At 46.2% G+C, this 7,448-nt stretch overlaps 1 long non-coding RNA gene across 2 annotated transcripts; it reads left to right on the top strand.

Moving 5' to 3' along the window:
• Positions 1 to 2,641: 2,641 nt before the first annotated feature.
• LOC121069528 lies at positions 2,642 to 7,221 on the top strand. Of its 2 annotated transcripts, none has more exons than XR_005819480.1 (3): positions 2,642 to 2,761; positions 4,833 to 5,539; positions 6,153 to 7,221. It is a non-coding gene; the product is annotated as an uncharacterized LOC121069528 (long non-coding RNA). The 2 variants fall into 2 exon arrangements; XR_005819479.1 differs by lacking the exon at positions 2,642 to 2,761 and adding an exon at positions 4,270 to 4,407.
• Positions 7,222 to 7,448: the final 227 nt, after the last annotated feature.

Consider the following 7,448-nt stretch of genomic DNA (forward strand, 5'->3'; position numbering starts at 1 on the left):
AACTGGGTAGAATACATCAGCCGTGTCAGATGTGACACACCAAGATAAAGGAGTCCCTAGAGATATCCCATGTAGTATGGATTTTCAGGTCAGGCTTTCTCCTGAAATCTTCTAAAAAGAAGATGAAGGTGTTTTCCAGCTCAGTTTGTTGCTCTTGCTGAAAATACATTTTTATTTTTATTTTTTCCCCCCTGGGTGCCAACTGGGAAACTTGAGACTCTTAGTTGTCTGAATCAGAAACTCCAAACCAATATAACAGTAACATCACAGGTAAATCCCACTAAGGACAGGCATCAGGAGCTCCTGAGAGACAAGGAGCATTATTCTGCTTACTATCTCTGTCTTTACACAGACTTAAAAGAAATTTAAATTAAATGCTTAAATATCAGCATTTGAATAATACCATTATAATACCATTATAATTCAGAAGTGAGCTTAAAATCTTCATTGTCAATTTCAGAAATCAAAACATAGCCATCCTTTTCCCTGATTCTAGATCCATATACCACTAAAACAACAACATGTACAACAGTTTTAGGGTAACATGTAGCTTGTTTTGATATGTGGTCTTATCTGGTAGTACAGAAATTAACAGTCCACTTACCACCACATTTTGGTCCACCCCCACCTAACGTGTTTTAAAACATCCCATTTCAAGACAAAAACCAAACTCTCAAGTCCAATTCTTTCCTTTTATCAGTATAGTTGCTAATATCCCAAAGATGCTCTAACTCATCAGCTAGGTAACTACAACTCCAAGCACACCAGCCTACACAGAGATATGTTACAAAATAGATGATCTCTATAGATTTTTTTTTAATGTCCTGTTTAAAACCAACACTAATTCTACACACTTATGTTTTTATGTTTTTTGAGACTATTAAATCTGACAATTAACCCATTGCTTCAAGTGCCACTTCTCCCTGCCTGTCTACATTAGGTAATTGCATGAGAAGGCACAGAAACCCACATTGTCTGCAAAATGGACAGCCCCGAGGTTTAAGAGATTATACTGGATGAGTCATTACCCAAGACATACTTCTGGCCGACTGTTTTAATAAGTAATAATGCTTCCTCCAGACAAAAGTTACCCAGAAACTGGCACCTCGACATTTCCTAGCCTGTCAACAACAGCCCCCAGCAAGCAATGCCACCAAGGGCTGGTAAATACCAGGATTTACAAACAGCAGCAAAAGGGAGCTATAATGAGATCAATGTTGAGGATTGCAGCAAATGGCCTATAAAGCAATTTTTAAATGGGATTTCCTGCAACAAAAGCCAGCTCCCAATAACATTTCCCCATAATGCTAGGTGAAAGGGGTTGGATTTGAATTGTAATACCCAATACTGAGGCGTGGACAGACAGCTTTGTATTCCCTTTACAGACGACTGCTCAGGCTATTTGTTAACCTCTCATCAGAGAAACCTTAGATCTGTACAGGTACATCGAAGCCCAAATTATTGTGCTGTGAGAATCCAGCATTGTACTAGATGACAAATTAAATAGAAACAATAAAGCCACAAATGATAGCAAGCAGTGAGCACAGACTGTTTGTTCCCCTTTCCTTATTCTGTTGCAGATTGCAGTTCCCAAGGGGGAAAAATGTTATTAATAAACTTCGTGAAGTATATAACTGAAATAAACGTTTTTCTTTCACAACTTCCGAGGTAAGAATGGCACACAGAGCAGCAGAACTTCCAGGCACTAAAATGCTCTTATTTAAGATTCGGCAAAAGATTTCTTACCTGGAAATAAAAGCCCCTTTAGTTCTCAGGGCCGATATTTCCCTCCACCTGCAAACCCACTCTTACAGCCAAACTTTTGCTGCTGCTCCCAAAGGGCAGGGAAGTGGGGCGCAGGGACACCGGCACCCCACGGCGCCTGCCTTGTGCGCAGCACAGAGCTGTCACCGCCTCCCCTTCCAGCTCCCGGCCAAACACGAGGCTTGTCCCGCGGTATTAAAAAAATAAATAATAATAATAATAATAAAAAAAAGCAAAGGCACAGGTGCCCGGCAGCCTCTCCAGGGGGTATAGCCGCTGCACACAGCACAGGTTCGCCCTGGAGTAGCGCAGCTCTTTGCGCTTTATTTTCAGAGCTGCTCCCGCCCAGTTGCGCTGCCGTTTTGCCCCATCTCTACGCAGTCACACATCTGCTAAAACCAAAATAGGTAAATAAATAAATAAAGCTATTTCAGAAACTTTCTTTTTCCAGTTGTGCTTAAAAGGGGATTTTAGCGAAGAGAACAAGGCGCCTCTTTATGTACATCTGGTCGTGATTTTCCGGCGCTGCGTTCCCATGAGACTGTAGTTAAAAATAAAATATAAATCAAAGGCGGGGAATGCGGAGTAGGGAGTTTTCGCGTTTCGCTGCTGCCCAGGCTGCTTCCCTGGTAGTTAAACTGAATTTGTAACACTTGAGGATTTCTTTCCACGTGGGGGCTATTAGCGCGGTATTTAGGGGCTATCACCGCGGGGTTTGTTCTTGTTAACGGTAATGCCAATTTTAAAAATTACTTGTGGCTTCACAAACTTTTAAATTGCTAATCTCTTTTTTACAAAAGGGGAAAGGTGCCCTTTAGAAAAGTAACTACCAGTATTCCCTGCCGTGGGGCTTTTCTGCTCGATAGCGGCGTGCTGCCCGGTGGCGATAGGGAAGTGTAAATCTTGGAAGAGCCTCAATTCCAAACGTTTGGGGATGTGTATGTATTTATATATGTATTACTTGTAAGAGGAACGAGTGCCTGGATTGTACCAATGGGTAGGAAGTTTTCAGGAAAGTTATCGAGGACTTACCACTGCTGTCGATATTGCTTTGGACAGTGAACTAACTGCAAAGGCGAGCAGCGACAACTTGAGCATCCGAGCTGGGTCCCTCTTTCAGCCCTGCCCACTGCCTTCACTGGGGTCTGGGGGGTTGCTTGGTTTTAGATTTCACCCTACTTGAACTCCCCCGGGTCGGTACATCTCGGGGAGCGGCCGGAGCCTCTTTTTTAACCGCTCACAAGCAGCAGCCACTGGTGGTGTCCCTGCTGTCCCCTGGGAAACTTGGGGCTTCCTAGGGGTGACCCTGGTTCCTCCTCCTTGCGTTTCCTAGGTCTGTCCGGACTGTCACCGGGTGTCCCTTCGTCTTGTCCCCTAGGATGGGGGCACGGGTTGACCTGAATCTCTGCTAATCGCTCCTGTGGCTGCTCTGGGAAAGCACACAGGGCAGCGAGGGGATGGGAGGGGGGAGAGGACAGGTTCTTCCCTGGGAAATAGCTGGGGATGCTAAATTTGCAAAATGGGGGCATTGCCGGACCCCGGGGAGCCTGCAAAGAGCAGGGCTGGGCTCCTCCGCCCCCCCAGTCAGTGGGAGCAACCTCCCCTATGCCCTCTCCCTCCCCGATCCGCTTGAGGATGAGCAGAATAGATGGGGCAGAAAAGGGTTGGGGGTGGCGGGGAGGTGGAGGGGACCAAACTGGTCATTAAAGCGCCTTCAAAGTCCGTCACCCCGCTGATCCGGCCCCTCTGCTCCTCGGGGGGAGGCGGCTGCCCCAGCCCCCGGCTTCAGCCAGGGACCCCTGTCGGTGGCTCCGGCACGGCTGCGAGGACCAGCAGGCAGGGGCAGCTGAAGCCCCCTTGGGACCTTCTCCCTGCTCTGCTGGTGCAGTTCCTGGCTTCCTCTCTGCCATGTGTGTGCGCTGGTGCGGACCCTCACCGGGAGAGCCCTTTTCAACCAGAGCAGGGCGAGCACAAGGGAAGGGCTGCAAGGCAGCGCGGCGGCGGTCCCAAACCAAACCAAACCAAACCTTTCCCCCCTTGGTTTCAAGGCAGGATGCCGAGAAGCGCCACACTGCTTCCCCTCCGCGGAAAAAAAAGCAACGAACCCCGGCACTAAACGAACAAACAAAACCAAAACAAACACAGGAAAACCAAACCAAACCAAACCAAAGCCCGCTCAGCCCCAGATTTATAAGGTGCTCAGGGACGCAGTTTCTTTTTTCTCTTTTCTTCATTTCTTCCTTCTTTTCTTACTTCCTTTCTTTCTTCCTTTTTTTTTTCTTTTTCCTGTTTTTTCTTTCTTTCTGTCTCTCTGTCCTTCTCAGAGGCGTGTTTGCGGCACGCTGGTACTACAGATGCTCTCCCACTCACGGATGTGCGAAGAAGCCGGCGTATCGCTGTGGGTGTTCCCAGGGCCGCCGGCAAGCACTTGGCTGCCGGTTTATTCCGCTTTCCTGAGAGGAAGGGACTATTTATATTTATTTATATTGTTTTTCCTTCCTTCCTTCCTTCCTTCGTCTTCCTCTTCCTCCCTTCTCTCTCCCTTTCAGTCTTTCATCCCCTGTCTCATTCTTCTTTCCAGTCGGTGGCCCTGGCTGAAGGAGATGTGATGTGATTAAACTCACAGGGCGTTGGAGGGCAGAAGTAAATTAAGCCAAAGTGACAGAAAAGATGAAAGAAGCTTGCTCGACTCGAGTGCCCGAGGACAGCTGCCTTCCTCTGTCCTCCTCTGGGTCATGCAGGCTCCCCGCCACCTCCCCCGGGACCCTTCTCCTGACCGGGCAATGCTTCTTGCGACGACACCGAGAAGGATTCATTTATTTGTTCCCCTTCTGGTTTATTCATTTATTTGTTCCCCTTTTGATTACTTCTTGCGCAGAGGGGGAAAGAAGGGGGGGGGGGGGGGGGGGGGGAAAGCGAGAGATGGCCCGACTACAGTTTTGACTTCGCTTAAACACAGCTTAAATCTTAACTTCTATTAGCGCAGGAAAAAAAGAATAATAATAATAATAAAAAAGCACGGACCTATTCCAATTTAATATTCCAATTTAAATTTCCTTCTTATATAGAGCCCGTGTTACCGAAGTCCCGAAATGCAGCGACGGAAAAAGACGAAGCCGGTTGCTAATTGTGGTGGGTCCCTGTTTGCCTTTTGGAGAATCACGGGGAAAGCCCAAATGACAGGACGAACAGCTGCAGTCCCGAGCAGTGAAGACCCGAGGCATAAATAATTTTCGGGGTGCTGGCACGGTGATGCAAATTCATCTAAACGGACGGGAGGCTGAATTTTAACGTTGGTCGGTGCGCAGCCATCTGCTGAAGTGCTCGCAGCTTTGCAGATAATCCGAGCTCTGTTCATTTCCCCAAAATAATACATGAGACAGGGCGTGAGATTTTTTTTTTTTTTCCTAGACATAACGAAATCAAGCTATCGAAGAGGAAGAACCGTGTTAACCAGGGGCGCTGGGATACGTGAGAGCTGATATCAGATAATAAATCTGCCGTGCAGCAAAATAGCGGGCAGTTATTTAGAACAACAACAAAATTGCAAATTTTGAGGAACAAAAAGTACAATGCAAAACAAACAATACAATGCAATACAATACAAAGTTAGCAGCTACTTCCCATCTTAACGGCTGCATGTTTCAAGCGACGGAAGGAGAAGTTGCACATGAAGCGACCAATTCTGTGTTAAAACAGCTCGGGCAGAGAGCTCTGGAGGGCTGAGCTATTTGGGTTGTGTCACTAATGTGTTTTAGTCGGATTTTTTTACGAGGTAAATATGCAATATCTTATTTATTTTATAACAATTGAAGAGAAATAATTAAACAAATACAAAATAGACCTAATTCTTTAAATGGAAAAACAAATTAGTTGAGTGTGGAGTTGTTCATATCTTGATTTAATTCTGAAGAATCATTTCTCGAAAGAGTTTTAAATAGGAAAAAAAAATCAGGTGGATTTTCCCCGGTGAAAGAAGGTCTTGAGCTCCGCTCCCGTGTCCCGTCCCCCCCCCCCCCCCCCCCCCCCCCCAAATGCAGAGCTTTTCTGGCTGGAAACCCATGTGTGATTTACAGCACAGCCACGGCTCTCTCCTGGTGACTGCTCCCTCCCTGCCTGAGTCTGCTTAATTTGTAAATAAGTTTCAGGGCCTCTTTTCACAGAATCCAGTTGAGCAGGTAATTTGTTGTTAGTGCTTGTTTAAATGTTGTGAACCATGCACTCAAAAATTGGAAAACTATACACAAAAGAAGCAAACATGGGAACACAACTGGAAATTATTGAGTTATAAAAATGTCAAAGAAGAGCAATTTGCAAAGAGGCATCAGTAATTGTAATCTACATTAACAGAAATGATTTGCCAAGCCCAACCCTTTTGTTCTCCCCAGGCTGGACGGGCGCTTCGCCATCGACCTTAATGGGACTGGATCAGGCCCTTTGCATCAGGCCCTCAGCCCAGGGAGGTACTCCCAGGCCCAGGATCCAGATCCTGCTATGTGGATTGCATTCCCTGAGAGGGTTTTCAGGACTCTCCAGTGGATTTATGGCAGGCTGGCTGGGAAGGAAATGCAGATATCTGTGTGGGAGCAGAAAGCAGCCCCAGATTTGAGGGTATCTCCCAAGGATTCAAGGAGAGCACCATCAGCTGTGTTAATAACAGTGATGAATGGAAAGCACAGTTTGTTGTGTGGGCTCCAGCAGGCCTGGGAGTGACATGCTGTGGCCCCACTCTCACTGGCATGGGGTGATGTGCTGTGGTCAGTCCAGGACCCCTGGGGTGTTCCTACTACCCAGAAAAAAAGAATGCAGGAATATTTTAAAAAGTCCATCCCCTGCTATTGAGCTCTATCATCTTCCTCAAACTTTATCTCAGAAATGAACAACCATTACAAAGCTGGGCTAGCTTCTCTGCAAGCCTGCAAAGATTCCTCTTCCTTTCTAGAGCATGGTGAAGTACCTGCTAGTGCTCACACAGACTCACACCACTCTGTGGGGCTCTATGGGGTGACTCAGCCTCTTCTGCCTTATTTAGGGCAGCTTGAACTTTAGATTTGGTGGGCTGGGAGAAAAGCTCTCCCATTCAGAGCCATTAGCTCCAGGTTTTGCCTGACTGAATCTGCTCCCCTAGATTCAGGTTTTTGTTTGTGTCTCCCCCGCAAAAAACAAAAAGCAAAAAACAAAAACACCCTTTTGTTGCATCCACACAGTCTAAAAAGTAAACAAAACAAACCCCCAAAGCTAGAGGCTGATGTGGTCATATGGCTGCAAGTGCTGAGGTGGTTACATGCTGTATTTCTATATTTCTGAGGGTTTCTAATCATTCATGTTTACATCTGCAGGGCTCTGCCTGGGTCCTTCCATGTGTTTTGATGAGGAATATTTTGCACAGACTGGGAGACAGTAAAGTGTATCTGGGGTTAGGGCTACCAGAAAGATTTTATCTCAGATTTAATGTCAAGGGAAGAATAAAACCAACATCAATTATACACCACTGCACTGTAAAAAGTAAAGCATATGAGTGTATAATATACCAAAGTGCTATGATAGTTTAAAAGCAAAGCAACTTGTGTAATTTGTTGCTGGTGAGAGCTGCAGTCAAACCTCCTCTGACTGCACCCAGGTCAGAATTTTGGCTGAAATCTTTGCCCATGTTTTCATTGCTGGAGACATATCAACAAGTCATA

This window comes from Cygnus olor, chromosome 4, assembly GCF_009769625.2.
Source record: "Cygnus olor isolate bCygOlo1 chromosome 4, bCygOlo1.pri.v2, whole genome shotgun sequence".
Lineage (NCBI taxonomy): Eukaryota > Metazoa > Chordata > Aves > Anseriformes > Anatidae > Cygnus > Cygnus olor.